This window comes from Xyrauchen texanus, chromosome 31, assembly GCF_025860055.1.
Source record: "Xyrauchen texanus isolate HMW12.3.18 chromosome 31, RBS_HiC_50CHRs, whole genome shotgun sequence".
Taxonomy (NCBI): Eukaryota; Metazoa; Chordata; class Actinopteri; order Cypriniformes; family Catostomidae; genus Xyrauchen; species Xyrauchen texanus.
In genome coordinates, this window is record NC_068306.1 from 3,110,471 (window position 1) to 3,124,126 (window position 13,656).

Sequence of the window (13,656 nt, forward strand, 5' to 3'; positions counted from 1 at the left end):
CACTGTACCTCAGCACCAGTGTTGGGTGTAATCACTGATCTATATATATAACTGGATAGCTCATGACGTCACAACAGTGAAGCTACTGCGCCGCCATCTTGGTATTCCCTAACATTCTGTACTCCTATGTGTCTCAATGGGAAATCGTCTGTTTTGGTGAGTAATTTGTACCCATCCAGTCACATTAAAACACATTTCTTATGTCTGCATACACTGTATCACAATGCAATCTTCCTAAATATGTAATTCATTATTTATTTTGACTTTAATTTCCCCCCCCTGCTTATTCTAAATGTGAGCGTGTTATGTTACTCATTATTGCAGCAGCATTACGTTCAGCGGCGCACGTGCGCACGTGTTTCAATAGAAACAAGTTTAAGAAACTGAGGTAAGATATCAGTAGACATTTTCAAACATATTTTTTGCAGGCTTTAAAGTTTTTATTCTGAATACATAATTATGTTTTGTAGCTTTTGTTTACGTTGAACGTGCATTGTGGTTATTTTCTTAGGATAAATGAATATTAGCTATGCAGCTAACGTTAACTTAGTGAGTTATACTGTTATTCTTTGTGGTTATTTTCCTAAGTCAGCTTTTTTGGTCAAGTTGAATATCTAATTGCAGATCAACACCGGTTACATATGATAAATATAATGCCTTCATTAATTCTCTGTGTGTGATTTGTACTTTTTGCAGTGCAGGCCTGAATACGGTCCAGCTCACGGGCATCATTTATAAAGTGATCAATTGGAATAGACGAGGAGCAGGGCAGGACTGGTAATCTGGACTACCGGACATTTTTCCGGTGGACCGACAAACTTTGGGGCCGATCAGGGTGGACTGGCCATCGGGAGAACCGAGCGGGTCGCTGTGTCGGCCGCGATAATCTAAAACGAGCCGCCGCGTTAGCGAACACTACTACCCCCCCCCCCAACAACTTTTAACAGTTATGTCAAATCCGGGCCGATTTCTCTTTCCAGTCCAGCCCTGAAAAGGTGCACATGGATATTGTTGACGTGAAACAAGGTAAATTTGCCGTTTGGATTTCAATAAACATCGCACTGAATGCTAGATAAAACTGGAATTGGTTTGCAACAGGAGGAAAAGCTGTATGAGGAGTCAGCCTGGCTTCACTGAAGAGCTGTTTTAACAGAGTAAAAAATATTATATTGTCTGTTTTTATTTGCAATGAAGATACTTTTGCAACATGCAGTACAAGTCTCATAAAATTACTGTGTTTCAGATAGTTATAACATTTAATATTAATAGAAAAGTTGACCCAAATATGTAAATTCTGTCATCATATACTCAACTTCATGTCCTTCCAAATCCATGTGACTCTTTTGCAGAACCCCCAAAAATGTATTTTGTATTCCATATAATGAAAGTAAATGGTGAGCAAAATAGCTTGTTTTGGTCACCAATGGCATTCATTATATGGACAAAAACATTTTTTTAAATGTCATCTTTTATGTTCCACAGAAAAAGTCATACAGGTTTGGAAGGACATGAGGTTGAGTAAATAGCTGTGCGTAAGGTCTTAAGTTGGGGTATAAAGTTCAAGGCTTCGTAACTACTAGTTAGATTGCAACTAAGTTGGTGCTTAATTTGGTTGCTCCACCTGTTGTTTAAGTCAATTTTTTTTATGTACTTGGAAGCTTTTGTTATTGAACAAATAAATATGTATGAATCTTGAGTGTGCATATGTCAATAAACCTATTTCTGATTATGATTTAAAATATCAGGGATTGTTGAAATAATTAAATGCTCACAAGCTGGTATGTACATGTTCCAGAAATGAATGCAAATGGATAATTCCATTAAGTAAAGGTAAATTAATGTGTGTGTGTGTGTGTGTATATATATATATATATATATATATATATATATATATATATATATATATATACACACACACACATACTACATATGAACTTTTGTGTGTATACTATGCTACATTTTTTGGTTCTGGATTTATTCTAAGAGGTACTGTCTAGTTACAATATCAACACAAAGCTAGTCGTTTTTATTAACTTTAAAATTTGTTGATGTGCATGCACCCCCCCGAAATTAGTTCACATTTACTATATAATCTAGTCAAAAATGGTTAATAATGTTGGCAAATTATGCAGATTTATAATTTGTCAACATTATGAACAATGAGCATCAACAGATTTAAACTATGAAGGCAGAGAAACATTGCATCCTGTAACAATCTGCAGATAGATAACTTTGCTTTAAAAAGGGGTATTAATACACTTTGGTGTTGTATTTTTACTGTTGATTATTAAAGATTATGATCGTTATGCCCACTCTACATGGGGATAACGACTAATGTGTGCTTAATATGTACATAGTCATAAATTACAACCTGTGGGCACTTTAGCCGCATCCTTAAGTGAGTGTTGTTTCGCGGTTCAACGCTGCACATGCCGCGATGCCCTCTGTCGGTAGGGAATAGTAAGATGGCCGCCAGAGCACTTCCGGTAGCTTCACCTACTGCTGGCAGTTTAGAATTCTATGAGCTATCCAGTTATATATATAGATCAGTGGGTGTAATGCATTACTGAGTAATTAAATACTGTAGTTAAATTACTTTTTCATTGTAAAAAGTAAAGGGATTACTCTTAATTTTTAAGTAATTACAGTTACTTCTGATGTAACTGTGTTAAATGCTGTATAGACTATATATCAATTCTATATAAAACAATAGTGAATTTAAAATCGCAATTTAATGTCTAATGTTAAAATGTGTGTTTTCTAATTTAATGCAGCCCATTTAAATTCTTTGGCCAGTTCATGAATAATTTATTTGATTTTATATTATTTATTTGAAAGAATTAAAAGAACAGTTTCATGTATATCCTTGTATTTTTCATCTGGTCGAGTTTGATAAGGGTTTTAGAATAAATAATGCAATTACTTTTCAGACAGAATAATTACAGTAATCTAATTACACTGTAGAAGATGTAATTAGTAGTTAGCAATTCATTCCTTTTTAAGAGTAACTTACCATCACTGCTCAGCACCGGACATTAATGCAGATATTGAAGCAAATTCTTCCTAATCACCAATAAATTCAATGCAATTGAGTGTTTTTCAACTAGAAAATTATTGACCGACATAAAAAAACCGAATAGGCCTAAACATTCAACGTGAAATACATTTCTGACCACTGACGGGAACCGTTTAGCGGAGACATCTCCTCTTCATTTGAATAAAAAACTCCTCGCACTTTTACATCATGTTCTTTTCATTCACATGAGTCAAATCTTTGTCAAATTAATATTTAATACCACATCTTGAAGTACTTTTGAGGAAATCGATGAATGTCTGTCAGCGAGTCGATTCACCGGAATGACCGTTAATTTTTAAATTGTGCAAGCGCGCGAATTCCTGTGGAGGAATGAAAGCGCGTGCAGATCAAATGCGCGTGCTTATACATCAGACGCAGATTGGAAGATATTATTTAATTATCGTATGCTTTTCAAGTGTATTTTTTTAATCCTTTCAAATCCCATACACTCTAATCTTTACTTCAACATTTAAACCCCAAAATGTTTTGGTATACTGGGGATACAAATAGGCCTATTTAAGAGGCTGTGAGAGGAGCAATGAGTGAGTCGGTTAATTTTTTTTTTGAAAAAGGGGGTACCTGCAAATACTGAGGACATGCGACTTTGTATATAAAGTCTGTCGTCAACTCACAACCTTTATCTAAATGTAAAAAGGCAGCATTGTTTTTTATTTAAATTTATTTTATTTTTTAAAGGCAGCTTAACTCAATATGGCAAATGCTCCTATCTTTTCAATGTTATGTTCGGGATTTCTACAAGCCATTGAAAATAAACGCAATTAATAATAGTAGTAAAAAAGCTATTGGAATTTTATTATGTGGGCCCTTATGTGTTAAATAGCAATTAAGAGATAACGTTATATGCTTGCCCTTTTTAGGGATTTAAATTCTGTGTTGCAATAATGTAATTCATTGCTGTCTATCAACCTCTCCACAATGTTTATGAAAGATTATCAAATATTAGAAAAAAACTATGCAAAATGGAAAACAAATACAATTCCTAAAAATAACCATTAGAGAATGTTTTAAGTTCTTACTAGTTTGCCCCATAAAAGCCTCCCTGCAATGTTTTGGGACAGTTAGTTTATGGCACAATAAACCTAAATATAACCATTGCAGAACATTCTGCATAAGATCTTTTTTAGTTTGTAACACAAAAATAGACCTGCAACATTCTGGAAACGTTAGTTAATGGTTAGAAATTCCATTCGTTTTAGCAAACAAATCATTTTTACATGAAATAATCATTCTATTTAATTATGAAAGTAACAAATACGTTTGGAAGTTCAGATATGCCATTCAAATTAAAAAAAAAAAATTGACAAGGACAAAGCAATGGACATGACGCATCTGGCTGCAACTTTTATTGTGTTTTTAATAAAAAAAATGTGGCCTTTGTCTGCCGAATTGCCTTGCACATGGTCGATCGCTCATCCTGTCAATGTAAACTCCATTGCCCACGAGCTAATACAAACACATTCGGTGCATGAGCAATACGACTACTTTGTGATACTATAAAATTAAGGGGACTGACAAAGCGCACAGACGAGGTCTCTCCGCGTGTCAAGATTTTTTTTCTGACGAGTAATCTGAAAAATTATTTAACACAGATTGGATAAAGTTGTCAATTCACATTTGGCTAAAATGCATTCATTAGCATAAGTTTTGATGTATTTTACTACTGAATAAAAACAACAAACAACAGACATCCAAAGTAGATCTATAATATATAAACAGATGTATATTCATGCTGACAGAGATTGGCTTCTCTGGGTGTGTCCAGCTTTTTAACTGCAAGATCTACTTTTATCTTGAACTAGTTCAACATGATCTCCCATTTTAGTTTAACTCAAATATGGGAAAACAATATTTAATCTTTTCAGAAACAATGTCTGTGTCACGGCTGCAGTGAGTTTGTTGGTTTGTTTTGTATGTTTTGTCATTTTCTCTCCCTCATGTCTCGCATGGGACGTCAGCAGGATGAAATTGCTGCCTCGAACCAGGATTTGGAGGTGATGGCTTTGCAGCTCGCCGAGCTCACCTCCTTTGTTCAGCAAATCCATCACCTGATGCTGGCCCATATCAGGAAGTTTCCTAACCGGCTCTGGAAGTTCCTCTGGCTCCTGGATTCTTTGAAGCCCACGTTTCCCCTTCAGCCCCGTATTCAGGTGAGGCTGAATCCTGCAGTGCATTCCTTTTACAATGTTGCCTGTTCTTCATGTTACAGCCCTCCTTTTTCACTTCGGCTATAATGAAGTTGACCTGTGTTATTACGCTCCACACTGGAAGGGCTTGCAAAAGGGGCACTGCCATGTGGGATAACAGACCTCCCTGCTGCACTTCCTATCATGCCTTTACCATGGAGCTCTGGCGAGTGTTTGATTGCTCGGCTCAAGGTCGGGAGGTGGCGAGGGTTTTATCTGGACTGTCTTAAGGAGAAAGACGAGTATCAGATTATGTGATTATATTTTGCACCCTTGCTGCTGCTTGTGAGTAGAATGACCATGCTATGTGGGATCGATTTCTGCATGGTCTTTCCAGCGGCATTCTGGACAAGATTTATTCTTTGGATTTGCCTACGCGCTTCGATGACATGGTGGATTTGGCTATCCGAGTCAATCTAATTCCACCTACCCTGGCGGCTGATCCTACAACCCATTCTGCCTCTCCAGCAAACTTGCCAGTATCACGGCCTGACATGGAGCCTATGCAAGTTGATAGACCTCAAATCTCACCCAGGGAGAAACAGTGACGTCACGTTAATGTACTGTGTCTTTACTGTTCTGCTTCCGATCATCTCTCTGCTTCCTGTTCGGTAAATGACATAGCTTGTTGGTAGGAGAGGGGTTACTGGTGAGCGCAATACCTTTGGACAAAACTCCTGGACTTCAGACACTTCTCCCAGCCAGGCTGCAGTATGAATCTACCGGTCACATGATTTCCGCCTTGGTTGATTCTGGAACTGAAGGCAACTTTATGGATTTCCAATTGGCTTCTAAGAGGCGGTCTTCCTATGGTCCAGTAGGAAAGACCCATCACCGCCCACACCCTATGTGGCATGCCGCTGTCCGTTATCACTCAATCCACAAAGACGGTCACCTTTAACTCTGGGAATCATAAGGAGCAGTTGTCCTTCTAACTTATCCAATCTCCATTAGTACTGGTAGTGTTGGGGCATCGTTGGTTGGTAACACACAAGCCACACATAGATTGGTCAACCGACACTGTTCTTGCTGGGAGTCCTTATAGTTTTTCTTAACTCTGCTGTTTCACCTGTCAAGTCTTGTGTTCCATTGCAGGATGAACCGTCTGATTATCTGGAGTGCCACTGACATACCATGACTTGAGTGCAGTGTTCAACCGGTCCCGCGCCATAACCCTTCCTCCTCATCACCCATACGAATTTGTGATTGAACTGCTTCCTAGTGCCACCACTGGGACGGCTGTATTCGCTCTCGGCTCCCGAGAGGGAGGCGATGTACAGGTATATCAATGAATCTCTGGCAGCCGGTCTCATTCGCCCTTCCTCTTCACGGGCATGGGCAGGGTTCTTCATGTAGGATGGCTCGCTTAGCCACTGTATAGATTATCGGGGGCTTAATGACATCACGGTGAAGAATCGCTATCCTTTACCTTTGATGTCTTTGACTTGAGTGTCCGTCTTTAAAAAGTTAGTTATGCACAATGCTTATCACCTTGTCTGGTGAAGGGGAATTTTTTTTTTCATCCCCTTTTCTCACAATTTGAAATGCCCAATTCCCACTACTTTGTCCTTGTTGTGGAATGGCGGTTACTCACCTCAATCCGGGGTTTATAAGGTTTATAAACTCCAGGTCGCCGCACCTCTGACGGACTTCACCTCCACACACTCTGACTTTTGTTGGTCCTTGCAAGCGGAGGCCATGTTTTCTAAATTAATGGAGCAGTTTTCTACCGCACCTATCCTCATTACTCCTGAGCCTGCAAGTCAGTTCTTGTTGGAGGTGGATGCGTCTGAGGTTGGTATCAGAGCAGTCTTGTTGCAGCACTCTCCCTCGGATGGAAAGATGCATCTGTTTGCTTTTTTCGCACCGCTTAACACCAGGTGAATGGAATTACGGCTTCGGCAACTGAGAATTATTGGCTGTCCAGTTGGCTAAACTCTACACAGGATCGATGGGCATTATTTTTCACGCATTTCAACTTCATGCTGTCTTCTCTTCCGGGCTCTAAAAACATCAAGCCCGAATCCCTATCTCGATGTTTTGAGGTTGAGACCTCCACCACCCCACCGGATACTATTTTAACTGGCACACGTGCGGTGGGCATGGTATCCTGGGTGGTGGAGGCTAAAGTCTGTTCGGTATTACAAATATTGTGGCCTTCGCCATGTGCCAGCGGACTGGTTATTTGTTCCACTATCTGCCCAGACACACGTCCTACATAGGGGTCACTCATCCAAAGTTGCTTGTCATCCAGGGGTGACTCGCACTCAGACACTCATTAAACAGCGATTCTGGTGGCAATCATTAGATTCGTAGCCACTTGCCCCATTTTTGTGATAGATAAGATGTCCTTTGAACCCCCAGCTGGGCTCCTCCAAACGCTGCCTGTCCCTTCGAGACCCTGGACATCCATAGCCATGGATTGTAATGGATGTAACTGGTCTCCCCCTCCCATGGCAGAGTCGTTTTGACTGTAATGGACCGGTTCTTGAAGGCGGCTCATTTTATTCCTCTCCAAATGACCTTCATCCAAGGAGACAGCAGTAGTAGTCATTAACCATGTCTTCTGCATCTATGTTCTTCCGGTCGATGTGGGTTCTGACAGAGGCCTCCAATGTCTGTCACGGCTCTGGAGAGTTTGTTGGTTTGTTTTGTGTGTTTTGTCATTTTCTCTCCCTCTTGCTGGCGCGATTGACTTGCTTGAACACTGATTGTTCCCCGGGGGAATGCTGATCATGACACTGATTAGCATGCCAAGCAACACCTGTTCTACCCTAATTCACTCCCTTCTTAAGCATGCCGTGTTCTCCGTGTCTTTGCTAGATTGTTATTTGATGTTGAGTACTAACCTCACTCTCTCTGCCTAGTTGGTCTGGTCTTGTATATCTGTTGGTTGCCCACGTGTCGGGTGTGTGTTTGCCAACCAGTGTTGCTGCATATCAGCTGGCCTTCCACGGAGGATACCTCGTCTCTGTCCACATGTCGGGAGTTATGTTTGCTCATCTCTGTTGGGCGCTGTGCTGCATCCCACTAAGCTTCAACAGAGGATTCTATGAATCTGTTCCTGACTTCCACAACGCACATACTCATCCTATGAACACTCATCATGGATTGCCCCTTGCGCATCTACCACGTGCATGCCACTGGAGATCACTTCCTGCTGCTGCAGCCGATGTTGGGATTTTCTACATTCCTCAACCCAGTGACTGCTCATTATTACTGTTATTAAATCCTTTGAACTGTTACTCTGCTCTTGGGTCTGTTTGTCTCACTATTGTTCGTTACAGTCTGCCCAACAAGCTTGTTTATTGAAGATAAATTATATATTTGGTTAAACTATTTTATAGAGATATAAAAGCCCTTTTATAGTATGTTGTTTTATTAACCGTTACTTGCATGCAAAACATAATACAATATTAACAGTATTCATGTCATTTTTCACTCTCGTGTTGAGCTGCAGCATTGTTGTGTGTGCTACATGAAGATCACAAAAGCTTGTCACTTTACACGTACCTTGTTAAATGCCCTTAAGCATCTGGACATTCAGTTCTTTATGGAGTAAAAACTTATAATTTCACATAGAGATATCAATTTCTCCCTCAGGTAACCCAAAGCTTTATATTGCTTCTGTGGGATGCGAGATGCAAAGCTGTGACTTATACTGCAGAATCACGTTGAGCCTTGACTGACATCATTCAGAGAGATCTGTGGTTTTATTCAGTAAATAAAGTTCTCAGGATTCCCACATTGAGTTTTATCTGTAATAATGGCCATAACCTATAAAATAGTTATTGGAAGTGGGGCATTGCAATATATTTTTTAAACAATAAATCACACATTTAATTCAAATGGTAATTAATTTACACAGAACTCAAAAATAACTGCTAAATATTTAGTAAATATTTGCTGAAAATAACCTTTTTAGATCATCTGGATTCAGTCAGATTTATTGAACAGAATGTGTTTGAATTTACACATGCAATTACAGATGCACAATCAAGCCCGAAGGACATCTTTGTTGTGACATTATTTTAAGTTGCTTCACAAAAGCCTATATTGTGAATCGATTGTCTAGATAAATAGTTTTATAGTGCATTTTTTGCGGAGTTCAGCATGTCGATGAAGGGCTCAATTTCTCATGCAATGGCATGAAGATGAGCTTAACGGATTTGTAAAAACTGGATATCATCTTTTCAAGGTCTATTGCAAATGCTGAAGTGATGTTTTTGAAATCCTGAATGTTTTTTTTAATCTAAATTGTAGCGCTCACACATCTGAAACCTCATTGTTGTGTTCGCACCCTCGTCCATGCTCGCACTTCACTTCCACTTATTTCTGATTTGTCAATTCGGCAATTTTGTAGAGTAATTTTTTAATCGAGTAATCAAATTAAACAGAGTAATCGTGACAGCCCTTGTATACTGTGTGCATTCCGATCCAGAATGTGGAACACCAAAGTATCTTTTGACCTCAAGACATGAAGTCAAAATGTCTATGCAATGCACAAAAATAATACCGTAAATTAAAAACATAAAACAAGGATTCAATAATGATGGGGATGAAATATACTTTATTAAACATATAATATATATATATACATTGATTCATACATTGAAATAATATGTTTAAACATGCAATATAACAATTACAAGAAGTCCATTTCAGAAATTATACATAACATGTCACAGCAAATTCCCCTGACAATGTAGATACATCACAATCGGTATGGCCGTAGCCCACTGTCCTACCTGGCCACTAGAGGACACCTTGTGGCTTTGTGCCTTGTGTGACTGCAACAAGGATTCAAAACTTGTTGGAACATGAGTCATGGGACAGAGCCAACATCAACAGAAACAGTGAACACAAACGGTGACCATGATCTCAACCCTGGCTCATTAATGCTGGGAAAGTGAGTGGCAGACATCAAAATTACCTTTGTCACACCACAAACTTGATCCTGGCCTGAGACAGTGGGGAAAGTTAGATGGATACTAGGCAACATGTAGGCACCTAAAATCAAAATGATTTCTGGCATGCATCAACAGCAAAAACAAGCATAGACCTGCCAATTTCCATGGCATCCATCTAAATTGTGGGAAATTACAGCATTCATATCTGCTCCTATCACTAAGTGTCTGACATGTTTGAGATATAGTGCATCCAGGAAATATTCGCAGCGTTTCACTTTTTCCACATTTTGTTGTGTTACAGCCTTATTCCAAAATTGATTAAATTAATTATTTTCCTGAAAATTCTACAAATACCCCATAATGACAACGTGAAAAGTTTGTTTGAAATCTTTGCAAATGTATTAAAAATAAAAAATATATTTTACAATTATGTAAATGTACATAAGTATTCACAGCCTTTGCGAAGACACTCAAAATTGAGCTCAGGTGCATCCTGTTTCCATTGATCATCCTTGAGATGTTTCTACAACTTGATTGGAGTCCACCTGTGGTAAATTCAGTTGATGGGACATGATTTGGTAAGGCACACACCTGTCTATATAAGGTCCCACAGATAACAGTGCATGTCAGAGCACAAACCAAGCCATGAAGTCCAAGGAATTGTCTGTAGACCTCCAAGACTGGATTGTATAGAGCACAGTAGCCTCCATCATCAATAAATGGAAGTTTGGAAGCACCAGGACTCTTCCTAGAGCTGGCCGCCCAGCCAAACTGAGCGATCAGCGGAGAAGGGCCTTAGTCAGTGAGGTGACCAAGAACCCAATGGTTGAGAGCTCCAGCATTTCTCTGTGGAGAGAGGAGAAACTTCCAGAAGAACAACCATCTCTGCAGCACTCCACCAATCAGGCCTGTACGGTAGTGGCCAGACCGAAGCCACTCATCAGTAAAAGGCACATGACAGCCTTCCTGGAGTTTGCCAAAAGGCACATGAAGGAGTCTTAGACCATGAGAAACAAAATTCTCTGGTCTGTTGAAACAAAGATTGAACTCTTTGGCCTAAATGGAAAGCGTCATGTCTGGAGGAAACCAGGCACCGCTCATCACCTGGCCAATACCATCCCTAGAGTGAAGCATGGTGGTGGCAGCATCATGCTGTGGGGATGTTTTTCAGTGGCAAGAACTGGGATACTAGTCAGGATCGAGGGAAAGATGAATGCAACAATGTACAGAGACATCCTTGATGAAAACCTGCTCTACAGCACTCTGGACCTCAGACTGGGGCGAAGGTTCATCTTCCAACAGGACAACGACCCTAAGCACACAGCCATGATAACAAAGGAGTGGCTACGGGACAGCTCTGGGAATGTCCTTGAGTGGCCCAGCCAGAGCTCAGACTTGAACCCAATTGAACATCTCTAGAAAGATATGACAATGGCTGTGCACCGATGCTCCCCATCCAACCTGATGGAGCTTGAGAGGTCCTCAAAGAAGAATGGGAGAAACTGCCCAAAAATAGGTGTGCCAAGCTTGTAGCATCATAGTCAAAAAGACTTGAGGCTGTAATTGATGGCAAAGGTGCTTCAACAAAATATTGAGCAAAGGCTGTGAAAACTTCTGTACATGTGATTTTTTGTTTTGTTTTTACTTTTAAGAAATTTGCAAAGATTTCAAACAAACTTTTTCACGTTGTCATTATGGGGTATTGTTTGTTGAATTTTGAGGAAAATAATGAATTGAATCCATTTTGGAATAAGGCTGTAACATAAACATTTTTGGAAAAAGTGAAGCGCTGTGAATACTTTCCGGATGCACTGTAAGATGTAATTGATGAAAAAAAGGTAAGATCAGGACAACAGGGTACATAAATTGAGAGGAAAGCCATCTTCTTATTCTCTATCAAAGTCTTAATGCAAGTTATTCTGCCATCTGAATCTCATAAGTGATTGTCTCATAGCCAGATTCTTCCATAAAAGAATACAAAAGAAATTCTCATCATTCACCACTAGCACAATGACCATTAAAACTAGCCCCTAACTAAGCCAGTCTGCCTAGCAAAATATTTCATTCAAACATTTCATTGCTATTAACAGCAAGTCAGAGATTAACCAATAATTTACTTTTAAAAAAAGCGTATGACTACCAATACTATTTGGCACTCACCGATACCGGTCTTTATATAAAGTTGTAATTGTCAAGTACAGTGAAATGGGGTTGGTGAGTTGAGGGTAGCATATTTCATATTTTAAAGATCTTGGTGGGCCTGGGTAGCTCAGTTAGTAAAGACGCTGACTATCACCCCTGGAGTTCATGAGTTCGAATCCCAGGGTATGCTGAGTAACTCCAGCCAGGTCTCCCAAGCAACCAAATTGGCCCGGTTTCTAGGGCGGTTGGAGTCACATACTGAGTGCACCTTTAAAGGTGTAATATTTTTATTTTTTTTTATGCCAATGTGTGAACGGCTTGTAAGGCAACTTAAATTAGCCCTTCTCAGACTTCCTAGGTTGCCTATTAAAGCCTGTAGAGTAGACTGATTTTCATGCAAAGGGAGCAGGTCGCTTTTGCTAGGAAAATCAAAAGGTGACGTTTATGCGCACTCCCGAGAGCTTTGCCACAGACAGCAGCTTCTCTTCCGCTATTCAACAGCAACAACAAACTGCAACACAAACTGCATTGAATCCAGCAAACTTCCCACTCCCAGCACAAAACCGACTCCTACACAAACACAGAGTAATCCAAAAAACAACACAAAAAACATTTATCTACTGAATCCCCATCTGGCTAAGCAGAAATGTGATCGTGGGTGAGCGAAAACTAAAGTGAACATTTACAGGGCATTTGAGTCCTGGAGGGACCTTGGGGATCAAAACAGACCCTGAATTGGCATTCTTCTTATTGGACAGGTAAGCTTACATAACTGCAAAACATGTGAAATATAGTGCCATAAGGATTGATCTGTGGAAATGTAGCTAAACTATTAAATGAATGCTAGACAGTGTTCAAGATAATGTAAAGACCCATTCATTAGTGTAACGTAACTTGGTTATACAGAAAATATATACATTCTATTATTATAAAACAACAGCGCATCGATATATCAAAATTACAGTTGTGATGGAATCGCATTAATACTGAATTTTGTCAACATATTTCTAAATGTACAGTCTATTTTATAAACTGTTACTGTCATCATCCACCAAATTTAGCTAACAGATATTGATAAAGCTGGTTAGCTAGCCAACACTGACATACGCTATCGTATAAATGCAGTCAATGTATCATGCAAAGAAAAGTGATTACTTCAAACTACAGTCTCGCAGAGTAAGACCGATATCCACACTTAGTTTTAGCCCTGTTGCAACACTGGAGTCAATTATAATATAGAGTCTAGAGGTCGACCGATATTGTTTTTTTCAGGCCGATGCCAATCTTTTGAAATCCGGGTCGGCCGATGGCCGATTAATGCAGC

General features: G+C 39.5%; 2 protein-coding genes and 1 long non-coding RNA gene across 3 annotated transcripts in view; 1 reads left to right on the plus strand and 2 right to left on the minus strand.

Moving 5' to 3' along the window:
* The window catches only part of LOC127624962 (zinc finger protein 883-like), a 159,709-nt gene that overhangs the window by 81,512 nt on the left and 64,541 nt on the right, over positions 1–13,656 (minus strand). The gene's annotated exons all lie outside the window — the stretch shown is intronic.
* The window catches only part of LOC127624945 (zinc finger protein 665-like), a 105,587-nt gene that overhangs the window by 15,107 nt on the left and 76,824 nt on the right, over positions 1–13,656 (minus strand). The gene's annotated exons all lie outside the window — the stretch shown is intronic.
* LOC127625051 (uncharacterized) lies at positions 32–1,344 on the plus strand. Its single transcript, XR_007968244.1, has 3 exons — positions 32–156; positions 325–388; positions 697–1,344. It is a non-coding gene; the product is annotated as an uncharacterized LOC127625051 (long non-coding RNA).